General features: G+C 37.4%; 1 protein-coding gene across 1 annotated transcript in view; it reads left to right on the top strand.

Annotated features, from left to right (window-relative positions):
- The first annotated feature begins 10287 nt into the window (after positions 1 to 10287).
- Positions 10288 to 13825, top strand: part of LOC129924013 (atrial natriuretic peptide receptor 3-like) — a 78570-nt gene continuing 75032 nt past the window's right edge. Inside the window, exon 1 of the mRNA XM_056017603.1 lies at positions 10288 to 10524. The gene's annotated coding sequence lies outside the window, so the exon portion shown is untranslated. The remainder of the gene's footprint in view (positions 10525 to 13825) is intronic.

The raw sequence follows: 13825 nt of genomic DNA, 5'->3' as shown, positions 1-13825 counted from the left end.
GGGGGGATAGCGGTCTAGTAGAAGTGCCGGACTTACAAGAGGGGGGGGGATTCCCGTATGTGTCACGAATCGAATTGATTTCCTCTTGTTAGAGACATAGGTCTCGGTCTGTAGAGCTGGTCAAACAATGCTTGGAGTGGACAAAGACAATGCCTCGTCGGCGTCCTTCATTTGGTATTTGGTCTGGATGGTTTAAGCTCATTCACAGTCATGACTTAACTAGCACTAGACTTTAGTGTCAGACGTTGGTCAACTAATGGTCTTAGTGGGAATACAGAAGAAAAAATAACAACCCCACCAAAAAAGTACTTTTTATATGGATTCTCTCATAACACATATTCCAACTTTATGTTTAAGTAATACAGTTAAATCAACTCTCATATTATATTTGACATAAAAATAATTTTAAAAGGCCATTATTGTGATCGAACCACCGACTTTCGCGCGACTATCAACTGAGCTAATTAGCCATACTAGTTTGCGCGAAATTTTAGCTTGCAATAAATAATTGGATTTTTTACTTTTTATAAACATATGATTCCGGCCTTTTAAAACTAAAACATTTATTCCAATAAGAAGGATACTGTCCATGTCGTAGATTTAAAAAAGATAGTCACGTCCCATTACTAAACGTTACCACAAGAAGTCCCTCTCGTCCGCTAGTCTGTCTCTAACCCATTTCCATTCTAAGTTTTTAATGCACCGTCGTGTCAGTACGGAAATCCCCAATAAAACCCAACTTCTACGCGTCTTTCTAGTGAGTCATTACATGCGCACTCGCGCCATTCTATTACAGTTGTACCACTTCCAACTTCCTATTTTATCCAACTTCCGTCTATGAAAAAAGTTTAAGCTAATAGTAAAGAAACTGTAACAAAACAAAAGGATGGTGGGACTGTAACATTGTCACTGATAACAATCTCCTATGTAATTCTTTGTAGCTCTGTGCGGAAGGAAAACCCATGCTTAAAAGAATTATATTTCGCTCTGAGAGTACTGGCTGGTCAACTAATGACTAGTTCTTATTAAGAAAAGAAACAAAGATTAGGTTGGACCGTGTTAAATGCCATGGTTTAAAATGACTATGTTGTTTTCTTTTTTTATTCGTATCCTTGACATTTTAGCACTAAAAAAAAAACCAGTTACAAGACCAAAAAAAAAAAAAAAAACACAGTCTGAATACCGAAACGGCAAAAGTAAAACAAAAAGGGCGAAAGATCTAATAAGACTCTCACCTATTGCGTACCTAATACATTCTGATACAGTTTGGGATCAGCGCCGTAACCGGTTCTCCCAAGGCGTGCAGCTAGCTGTCAAAGGGTTGCCGGTTCCTGATTTTTCCTCAGGGTTGATTTTTCTTTGGATACATTAGTTTCGCGGAGAGGGGGAGGGATACTGCTGTGTGGGCAACATATTTCCGGCCATAGCTAATTCTTAGGCCTTCATTTCTAAGAGATGATCTATAGTTGCTTTTCGACAGAAGGACGCAATAGAAAGATGCATTGTGTTATACAGTACTGTATCTATTTACAAAAAAAAATTATCATCCTAGACATCCCTTTAATGCTACAACTTTTGTTTACAAAGCTCATATCAGCTCACTCTGTCTGTTCTTCCGTCTGTCCGTCTGGAAGAAATTTAAAACATGTCATTTCTCCCACACTTATTCTCGAATCAAGTTGAAACTTTAAGTAAATAGTCACTGTATCTAACAAAACACGAGTCTATTCCAAAATTAACCAATTTGTCATGTCAATTAATCGTTGGTAAATAATTATGCCGTTTCATATCGAAAAAAAAAAAGAAAAAAATATCTACAATGTATTGTCGTAAATGTGAAGTTCTTCTGCTTAGATAACCTTTTATTTTCCAATTGGTTTGTTTATTTTCTGCGAACACACAATTTATGTTATCAGTTACCGTTCCTTTAATTGTTTTTCTACTTGTAAATACGTAAACATGAATGGAGACGCAGGTGTACTTCATACAGAAATAGTAATCAGCTTTAAAATAATTGTATCTACACTTTATAGCTTCGCAGGATCCCTTTTTGCCCCTAAGCTTATAGCACAAATTAATTCTCATGGTTTAGTTGGTCGCATTGATCTTCCAATTTTAGTGCTATCGACATTGATTATTTCCCTTCCTTTCATTTTCTCACATTTTTCTTTAGGTACCATGACATCACCCCTACATTTCTCCATATCTCCCCCCCCCCCGCTTTTTTTTTCTTGTCCTAAGTAATTGTAACTCACTGCTTAAAGAATATTGACCGGATCATTACAATGAAGATGTTAAACAAAGGTAAGGTCACTGAGATTTACGAACGGAAATTTTATTATTTAGAGCGGTGTTTCCCAAACTGTGTGTTCGCAGAAATCTAGTGTTCCGCGAGGCCTGAGTAGGTTTTTCCACGAACTACTGGAGTAATAAACCAGAGTAGGCCACCACTTGAATTATTCTCTAAACAAAATAAGCAAAGTGTTCCGCTAAATACTCAGAATGTGTGAATTAAGGAAAAAGTTTATGATACACAGAGAGAGAGAGAGAGAGAGGGTCTTGTTTCAATCATTGTGTTAAATTGATATAATTACATGACTTGGAGTGACACAAATGCTTACCCTTAACATAGGCCTGTTAGCCTCGTTCATTAAGTTCAAAGTTCATGGTAGAAAGCTGTTACGGAACTTGACGCCTAACATTGGTCTGTAAATGACTTAAAAAAAACTATTTTGTACTTTGACTCTAAATGTTCGGTAATGTTTGAGATTTAAAGTAAGAGATATGATTCAAGATTCAATCATCCACTACATCCCATGGAGGGTCCTAGCATGCTTTGACACATCTTTTCCTTCGGATCTTTCTAAAGCTTGTAATCTCCATGCCCGAACTCTCTCAAAATCATCATCATGCCATCTTTATTCGAAGTCTGCCTTTGACTCACCTGTTTTTGAGATTGGACTTTTTTTTTCCAGCGTTGTTTTCTTGACTTTATTTAAGGATGACCTGCCCGGCGTAATGTTTTGTTTTTTTCAAGTTAATTTTAAGTCTGTTTAGATAAGCGTTGATCTCTCTTGTGCTTTAGTAATCAATATGCAATGCAAACTCCCATAACCAGAAATCTGCAGGTTTAATGCGATTTTCACTGTTTCTCCTTTTCCAAGTTTCTAGCAATATGTTTTGTCTTTAGCCCATGCCTGTTAATGATAAATTAATATAAATTATTGTATTGCTGATTGTGTCTTAATTCAACACAGTGTAATCCCTAGATATCTTTTGTTATTTCACGATTGTTAACAGGTTGTTAACAGAGCATTAAGAAATTGAATCATATTAAATAGTCCTATCTTAACGGATTGTGTCCCTTATGTGTTCACCCCGCGTTTGTATATTATAAAGAAATGGTTATGTCCCCTGTATTTACGATGCCAGTGTTTATCTAGAATACTCGCCATATTCCTGAGTGTAACACTTGGTGTGATGGAACTGGATCCGGGCACTTATAGTCCAAAAATAGATGCAATGGTAGAACCGACCAATAAAAGTAATCGCCCCTATTTATTTCTTATTTGCTTTATAACAGACTGAGGGAAAATTACTTTTCGATTTTACGTTTAAGTTTGGGGAAATTTTGTGGCTAGGGATATTTGACAAGTTCAGGGAGCATATATTTTATTCCGTATAAACTAGAAACAGACGGCTTGGATACTTAATTTTTTTTTAAAGTTACGTATGAAATGTATAAATTAATCAAATATATAAACTACTTCGTGTCTTAGAAGCAAATGTTACAAACTACGGGTATTCCCTAAAGAGCTCTAACCAGGTGCTAACTTCATATTTAGCCTAGCATTCCTTATGATCAGGTGGCTGAGTGGTTAGGCGCTTGGCTTCCGAACCGGGAATCCCGGGTTCGAATAGTGGTAAAGACTTGGATTTTTAATTTCGAGATATTTAGGGCGCCCCTGAGTCCACCCAGCTCTAATAGGTACGTGACATTAGTTTGGGAAAAAATTAAAGACGGCTAGCCTTTGTGCTGGTTAAATGACGCCATCGTTAATCGTGGGCCACATAATCAGATGACCTTTCACATCTGCCCCAATAGATTGCAAATTCACCCACATATTCCTTTCTTTCTTCTACCCACCCCACCCCTATTTTCCCAACTGGTCCAACAAAGATGATAGGGTCATAGCACATTGAGAAAGCAAATCGTAAGAGATTGCGTTAAACAAAAACAATTGGTAAAAGATATTTCTGATTTATTGTTATTACTCTAGACTCTAGATCTATTACAAATTAGTAACAAATTTAAATACATTGACTGATACTAACTAATTGATACTACTACGCTCATGCCTCAATATAACCTTTGTATTTTTTTTTTAATTATTATTTTTTAAATGTTTTTCTTGTTAATAGTATATTAACAGCCAAGAAGTGGTGTCTTCTTATTCTTAATTAACTATTTCTCTCCTAACTGACGATACCAACGTTGATTCCACCAGAATGTGGTAAATAATTACGGAGAGAAAGAGTTAAAACAAAATACAGGAAGTCAAAAGAAACCAAATGTTGTTTTTTTTAATAAGTTGTCGTGAAAACAAGGTCTCTAGCTCAAGAGGTTACGAGGTCAGTTGAATCCGATTCGTTCGTACATTTTAATTAAATGGATTCTCAACCCCCCACCCCACCTCAGCTTTTTTTTCTTCCTTTGTGTGTGTGTGTGTAAATCTCAAAACTTCGTTTTTGTTTCATTCTGTTTAATCGTCACATTTCTTTCACTTGATTTAAGAGTTTACTTTATATTAAAGAATTTACTTTACAATAAAGGGAGACGCGGTTGCTGAGCGGTTAAGGGCTTGGCTTCCAAACCGGGGTCCTGGGTTCGTATCCAGGTACCTGACATAAGTTGGGGAAACAAAGAAAGGTAAAGGCGGTTGGTCGTTGTGCTGGTCCCAGAAACAGATGACCTTTACATCATCTGACCTATAGAAAATGGAACTGCTTTTTTTTTCTTCATAAAGGTGGAATCGTTTTTACTTACTTTTTTCTCAAGATTGTGAAGTTCTTTTTATCTACACACCCTTACAGCCCTATTGTTAGACAAATGGCCTCGTCTAGATTTGAAAAGTAAAGTGTTCTTGGAAGAGTTTATAATATTACGGGGGTGAGGGCTTAACGACCGTTACCTCGAGTTCAACAGGGCTAACATCAGGGTTAGGGTTAGGGTTGACACCCCAAAATGACAACTTTTTTTTTATTTTTCAAGGAGATTAAAATAATTTCATGAGATTTCCAAGAGGTCCTAGACAACCATGAGGCCACTGAAACCCTGTTATACGTTATACTGGTTTAACTTAATAATCCGAACCTAGAATTAGCGCGGGGCCTTTGAAAGTGTTGGGCCCGCTGCAGCCGCATAGGTTGCAGAGGGTTAAGGCCGGCCCCGGTTAACATATTATATTTAGGAACAACAGCATTTGAAACGTCTGTTGATGAATTCTGGAAGTGAGAAGAGATTTTGTTTGTCGTACCTAATATCTGTTTTATATGGATGGTCTGACAGGGCCTGCCTTAAATAACTGGAGGCCCTAAGCGAAATAAATTTGGTGGCCCCAAAGGATATAGAAAAATAAAAAAAAGATATAACGCAAAAAAAAAAAAAGAAAAAAAAAATTTTTTGAGACTTTTACGAGCCCCCACCAATCCAAGGCCTTATGAGCAGCTTAGTTTGCTTCTGTTTAAGGCCGGACCTAGGTCTGGTATAAAGTATAAACACAGGTGGATGCTTGACTTTGATCTTTTCTGTAGCTTCAAGTTATTTTTGTTCATTCTAAATTCGAGAAGGTATCTATGAAATTGTTTCTGTGCAGTGTTACAAAAACCTGACACAGTGTTGAAAGTCACTGTTCACCCATTTAAAGTGATGGATTAGGGGTTAAATGCTTGGCTTGCAAACCAATGGTCACGGTTAGAATCCTGGTGAAAACTAGAATTAAGAATTTTAAACTTTAATGGATATATTATTTCGGAAATTTTGTTTCGGTGCTTGGTCGATGTGCTGGCCTAATGACACCCTTGAAAACCGTTGGTCATAAAGAAACAAATGATGTAAAGATCATCTCAGTCCTATAGACCACAAGGTCCAAAAGTAGTACTTTACTTACCGTGGCTCAATAGATTATGCGGACATTAAACGAAGCCTTATCATGGCCTTCCAAATGTGGTCTCAATTATATGAATCTAGATCCAAGTTAGTCCTCAAGACGGCATCTCATTATCCAGCCATAACACCAGATCTGCATTGGACTAGTAGACCGCTGTTACAATGGTATCGGCTGGTGTCACAACATTGTTTGACAGGAACTAGTCGGGAGTCAAGGAGAAATTCATGGTTAACAAGTTTCACGTAAAGGTGGGGAGGGGGGGGGGGCTTTGCTCCGAATTGTGGGTAAGATCGTTCTGGGAGCTGACCACATGGTCAGATATGAGTAGTCACCATGGTCATAGAAATGAAGAGTCATATCATGCCTATTGTATAAAAGGCATTACTAGTAACGTACTTGATGTATTCTTTTGGATTTTTTAATGGATGAAGCACACGGGGGGGGGGGGGGGGACCTCCATATGCCAACAATGTGCCTTCAAAGACCAGCTTAGGTGCCAACTTGCCTTAGCTGACACAGACAAGAGCACCTGTTTGCATGCGGCCTCAGAACGAGACAGTGTATTCCACGGCCTTATGAAGTATTTCTTGTATTCCATGATGGCTGGACTTGCCAGTGTGTTAATAATACTTTATATCTAATAAATGTATTGCCTGCTACTTATTGCATCAAGTTCGGGGTCTCTATGTTTGTTGTGCTATTATAGTTATAGTACTCATTAGTAGACATTCACGACAACAAATTAGGTGTAAAGAAGGATACTTAATTATGACACAACAGACACTTTAATAAACACCAGAGGAGGTGTTACATCAGTATAAAGAGGCGTACATTTACAGGTGGTCAATACATTTTGATATTTCGTAAATTTAATCTGATGACCAAGTATAAAATTGTAAACATTAGATTAAAGTATTCGTAAATAATTAACTCTTTTCGGTATGGAAATAATTGAACATTCCAAATTGGAACCCTAAAACGCAAACATTCATACAGGTGTTCAAGTACCAACAAACTATAATTTAATTTTGATAGTATATTCAAGGTACTAAACTTAACATGACGTCATAATATTTGGTATCAATGAACTGAGTAGAACAGCGATACAAGTACATCTTAAGTCTAAATTGGCAAACTTTGAGTTATTGAACGTTCATGTACCGTATACGAATTGTCTCCCCTACATAATTTGCTCCCCTGTGTAGAAACTCGAAGCTACCAGAAGCCAATATGTAAAAAAAATATTGTTTACGGTTTACATTTTTTCTAAACTACATGGTGGCATAATAAACTATAAGTTGTTTTTTCTACAGAAACGATAATAATAACAATAATAAGGCTTGTCTTGGAGTCCAAAGATTAGTGAGGAATGTAGTATTTCCCAATGCTGCGCAGCCCCAGCTGTAACCTACATGTTTTGCCACAACCAAGGCAAGCATAACCATTGACCGCACGTGGTCGATTTAGATTTTCTATTTGCCGTCTGCGTCTGTCCACGGCAGCGGATTTTTTTTTTTTTGGCAAGTTGGCACCTAAGCAGGTCTTTGAAGGCACATTGTAGGCATATGGAGGTCCCCTCCTGTGGGCTCGGTCTCCGGCTTCTCATGAGAGGAGGAACTCATGTTGTTGAATCAAGGGACCGTGTCCCACGACCAGACGGATATGATTAAATGATCATCTAGTCTCACGGGGACTCCAGACAGAGGGGTTGGTGAAGAGCCGATTCCTGATCCTGGCCACGGGATAAAATCATTGCACAGGTGTATGGTTCATAAAAGGGATGCGGTCATCTCGCACCATACGTGGACATCTAAACGGTCTTTAAAGCGTGTCCGCGAGGCACCTCTGTTACGTCGACCACCTTTTAGCTCACCAAATAAGACCGCCTTTGGCATACGTTCATCCTCCATACAGGATCCGTGCCCTGCCCAGCGTAACTGTCGGTCTATAAGATATCCCTCTATGCTGTCCATACCGGCGTTCGTAAGAAACGATAGCCTTTGTCCAATGACAGTACATATCATAAATAAATTTATGTAATGTCATGTTTACCTTTTTAAAGATTAATTTGATTTATTAATAAATTGGCTCTATAAAACTCATTTATTTGACCTACTCTGTAGTGTTTCAAACACACTTTTTGTACTACAGCTTAAAAGAAGTACCAATACAATACAAAGTTTCCAATGGGTTTAAAATCTTAAACATATTTTCTTTCCTTCGTTCCTTCAGAGTCAAAAGTAACTATAATGTTGTCCCAACCCTAGCAGGAGGGCTGGCAGCGGGCAGGGTATGAGCCTGAGACCATCGAGACGCCCGAACGACAGCCCAGCGCGCACACCGCACGACCAGGCGGCTATCCAAACATTCGCCTAAATAGAAAAAAAAAAAAATAAACTGGTTCTCATGGATTTTTTAAAATTCCGGACGGAACTTAATTTGTGTGTATGGCGACTTAAAATATAACGTCTTACAGGATGACGCCTTTGAGACGTATCATGTGACAATAGAGTCTATATCATCTAAGCTTATACATTTTTTCAGAAAGCTGTGACAGGAAAATAATAATAATAAAAAAAAAAAGAAAACAAGACAATTTAAAACAAAGACCAGCTGGGTGCCTGATATTCCTGACGAAAAAAAGTATTTTTAGTAATCAATAAATTCATTTGTTTTGAAATATAACGATGGCGCCTTTCATTCTTCTACAAGAATTGTGGCATACATAATTAGGCATATTGTAACACATTTTTTTTTATTAAAGTCCTCCTTTATGTTGCTGATGTTGTCAAGTTACTTCTCGATCTATTTCTGCCTTGTAATGCTTCGATAATGCAAGAGCTTTTCCAGTGAGCGTGCATGATGTGTTCTTATTTCTCTGCTTAAGCCCAGCTCATTTCTGCTTAAAACGTTGCGACAAATGTTCATTTATTTAGTTAACCTTTTGACTGAATAAAAAGAAAAATTTGAGTTGAGTGCGAAAATAACCGCTGAAATACCAATCAATATAGCCAAATTTAATCTTAAGATAGTTAATATTTGAGCCAATTTTACCTTTACCTTTATCTATCTCTTAGTCTATTGGCACCAAGCAACACTCGTCGACCATCTTTCTCCATTCCTCGCTGTCCTTTACCTTAGTTAGAATCGCTTTCAATGGCAGGCCCGTCCATTCTTTAATGTTGTCCTCGTTTTCACTGTCTGCCTCTTCTTCTTTTTCATGGTACTGTTCCCTGAGGGAAGGTCTTTGCGAACTCCGAAGCTCTTGTAATATGGCCTTAGATTTTGAGCTAGCGTTTTTTTTTTTAGGATAGTTAGCAGGTCATCATGGGGTCCGATCGCTGCAGTAACCTTGTCTCTTGGTTTGTGATACGGTCTTTGAATGTGATACCTAAGATCCTTCTGAGCCAAATATAACGGTCAAAACAAAGTTTTCACTGTGTGGCCAATACGGTAGTATTTTTTTTTTACATAAACTTTTTTAGAGAAATCTAGCCATTTTCGAAATAGCCGTGAAGTGTCCGTGTTGACAAACTGTAAAAAAATTGTAGTGAATTGCATGGCAAAAGGAAAACATGTAAACAGAGCTACTGCAAGAATTCGGGATTGTTAGAAATGACCAAGACAAAATGGCTCGCCCTGTGTGAGGTTTTGACTGAATTAGCAGTAATGTGACTTATCCATCAGCTGTCTCTTTGACCACCTCGCAGTGACTTGGAAGCTAATCTGTGATGTCACGAATGGTGTGGGGAGTCTATTGTGTTACACCCCATCTTTAACCGCTCAAACCCCCTATTCGTCCACCCCCCTCCTCTTCCCTTTCTCGTTCTATCTCTCCAGTTCTTCCTCCTCCCCCCTCTTCCTCCCCATTCTCTCTGCTTATCACTCATTCCAATTCGCCATTCTCTCTCTCTCCGTCACAATGTCCGCCTACAAGAGCGTCCTCGTTTTCTCTCTTCCTTCCTCCCCCCCCCAGCCCTCACCTCCTTACCCGTTTCTGCCTCCCACCCCGCTCGCCCTTTCCTCGTCTTAGTGGTTCCACTTCTCGTGGCGTCCTCAAAGCGAAAGACAAACAATAAGAAAGAAAGAATATAACTATGTAAAAAAAAAAAAAAAAAAAAAAAATCACCAGAGTAACAAAGTTCTATTTACTTGGACCATCTCTCTCACTCGTATGTCAAGCGTTCCGATAATTCGGTCTATGTTCCGATAATTCGGTCTATGTTCCGATAATTCGCTGTATGTTCCCTGGCCGACTTCTGATTGGATTAAGCTTTCCTGGATTAGGATAATTCGTTTTCTTCTGGATATTTAAATCGGATTTTGGATTATACAGCTCTTAAAGACACTGCGGGTGAATTTTTAGAAGTGTTACAGCATTGTGTTTTATGATTAAGCTGTATTCTTTACTAAATTTTTTTTTAGATGTATCTATGGTGTGGAATAAGTTTAATGTTCATTAGATAGCTATCTGATTGTAAATGAATAATTATCGCCTGGATGGGGTACTTTTTTTTATATTCTACTTCCTGAATGAAAAAAAAAAAACAATATTTCAAAAACCCTTTCTATTTTGGCAAATTAGCCCACCAAATTTGGTATTTACAAATATTTCTGAATCCTATCTACTTGGATTTGTCGTGCCATTAATCTATACCTTTTTTTTATTTTTGGTCTTCAATCTGTTGTCTGATAATCATCTCTTGATTATTTAATTATTGTTCATTTTTATTTAGAGCTCGTTTGTAGTTCTTGAAAAGTATAGAACTTGATTGTTTCATTATCGTGACTATATTTTCTCTCTCTACTTTCAACTGATTTACTTAGATGTACCAGGCTATTGAAAGGGAATGTCTATCTATCTATCTATCTATCTATCTATCTATCTATCTATCTATCTATCTATCTATCTATCTATCTATCTATCTATCTATCTATCTATCTATATATCTATCAATCTATCCATCCATCCATCCATCCATTCGCCCATCTATCTATCTATCTATCTATCTATCTATCTATCTATCTATCTATCTATCTATCTATCTATCTATCTATCTATCTATCTATCTATCTATCTATCTATCTATCTATCTGTCTATCTGTCTATCTATCTATCTATCTATCTATCTATCTATCTATCTATCTATCTATCTATCTATCTATCTATCTATCCATTCATCCATCCATCCATCCATCAATCTATCTATCTATCTATCTATCTATCTATCTATCTATCTATCTATCTATCTATCTATCTATCTATCTATCTATCTATCTATCTATCGATCTCTGTATTCTGTATTCGCAGGTAAAAAAACTTAATTAAAATGTGTGAGGTATTCTAATTTCGGACTGTTATTTTTTTGACATGCTTAAATTGCGGATCACTCCATAGAAATCGTATCTGTATTTACCACCGTGCTTTAGGCTATTTGTTCATTTTAAACCAACAGTAAATCAGAATTCTCAGCCTACGGAGTGCGGGTCATATCCTGTCCATTTTGCGGTGCTATCCTGCCCTTTCGGAACTACCCAATATGTTCTTTTGCAAGCTTCGCTTCTTTAATTTTTTATTATTTTTTTTTTGCTTCAATGGGACCTGTGACTCTCGCGTAGTTTACTTATATGTACTCGGGGACAAAACAAAAGGTTGTCATCGAGTGCTGTAATTAAAGTGATTGTTCATTTAATAGATTGCTGTCCTTTTATTCTCGGCTCATACGAGAAAGAACATTTCTGTTACACCAAAACTTATTAGATTAGATGTAGTTAACACTTTGATGTTTTCCAAACCAAAATAATCTTCTCTTTACTACCTACCTGTTTAAAACTTTTTAAGATTAGTTAGTCATTTTAGCTCTCGAGTTTATGTCTGTACTGTTATCACAGCGCCTTGAGCCTACATGTTGTTTGTTAACTACACTCTATAAATTAAATTATTATTATTATTATTGCTATTACTTAGAGTTATCATTTGGCTCGTTTGCCTGCTTCTTTTTCTTCTATATCATCATTTATATCTATTACGACCTATTACATATACTAGCTTGGAGGCGAGGTGGCTGAGTGGTAAAGGGCTCGGCTTCGGCACCGAGGGTGAAGACTAGGATTTTTAATTTCGAGATCTTTAGGGCGCCTCTGAGTCAACCCAGCTATAATGTGTACCCGAAATAAGTATGGGAAAATAAAGGCGGTTTGTCGTAGGCGTAAGTCGTTAAGCTGACCACATGACTTCCTAGCAAGGTTTGAAAGGGTAACCCCCTTTTTTACTATATATATACTGTCTTCATAAGAAACTGTTAGACACTACAAAGTAGAAGGAATACTATAATTAACTAGCTTTAGTTTTGGTGTATTCAGAGTACAGAGCAATAAAGTAATCCTAAGATAAGATTTTTTAAAAGGTCTAGAACATTTTTTTTTTAACTTTTCTGCACTACAGAATTCAATCTTTTCCGTTTGTAACAAGATTTTCTTTTTTAATTTAAAGTTGGCAGCATTTAATTTCAATTAAGGGTCCTTGACATTGTTTAGTGCATCCCTTCAATGCCCAACACGTTAATCCGCCATGTTGTTTGTATTTGTTTATTCCTTGACATTGTCTTGTCATGTACTGTTTCCCTGTTTGTATGTGTCTATCGGATTAATTACTTAAGTGATTCTGGTAATGGTATTAATAGCTCCCCCCACCCCCCCCCCCCCAAATCCCTTTTTGGGTCGATTGTCTGTGTGTTAGATCATTCTGTGGTTTGGCCTGTCATTAGACTCTGATGTGACGGAGCACTTAGAGATGCCCAAGGACTGCGTAGATATAAATACACTGTTCAAGTGATCTAGGTATTAAAGAGTTGCATGTATAGGGTATATAAGAGATTACATTTCTCTAGGTGTTAAAAAAGGAGTATAAATAAGATATAGGATTGACATTTCTCGAGTTATTAAAGAACGGTATATAGTATATGTATAAGAATTTACAGATTTGTAGGTATTTGACAAGAGAAGCTCACCGTTAGACACTTTGCTGCCTAGGTAGATATGTGAACCATCAACATTAAGGAAGTGGCCATTCACATTGATTTGTGGAATAGGGTCAATTCCGTTTAGGGAATTTTAAGACATGGCCCCTGAAAGAGACATTTGGAGAGCTCTCACAAAAGCCGCGGGACATACATTTCAGACCCCAAGAGAAAGGCTTGTTGAAGACAGGGGCAGAAGACATAAAGAAAACTTAAATAGACCCCCCAACGGACAACGGCTTTGTCTGCTTCAGGTGCTAAAAAATATGCTGGTCACAACTGGGTTTGCGTAGTCATTTGAAACACTGCACTCATCCTTAATCTTCGGAATCAAAGACATTACCATTCTTACTATTAGACATGAGTATATATTAGATGTTTTGGAAGTCACTTTGCTGTAAGTAGGACAATCTATTCAAAGTATAGTCTATACTAGGACTAGGTGACGAGTATTTTGAGATACAAAGGAAGTAATGGGGAAGTAAGAATGAAAATGCGACCTTTTGAACGGACAATAAATAGAGATTGTCACTGGAATCGCCAGGAGTTCATTTTGTATGCCAATGAGGGTCATCTGAATTTGGAGATGGACTACAAACGGCTCCGAGGAGCAACTTTTTTTTGGCCTTTCTCTCT

The sequence above is a fragment of the Biomphalaria glabrata genome, chromosome 18, assembly GCF_947242115.1.
Source record: "Biomphalaria glabrata chromosome 18, xgBioGlab47.1, whole genome shotgun sequence".
In the NCBI taxonomy this organism is placed as follows: domain Eukaryota; kingdom Metazoa; phylum Mollusca; class Gastropoda; family Planorbidae; genus Biomphalaria; species Biomphalaria glabrata.
The sequence above is the reverse complement of the archived record's forward strand: the minus strand, read 5'-3'. Positions and strand labels throughout refer to the sequence as shown.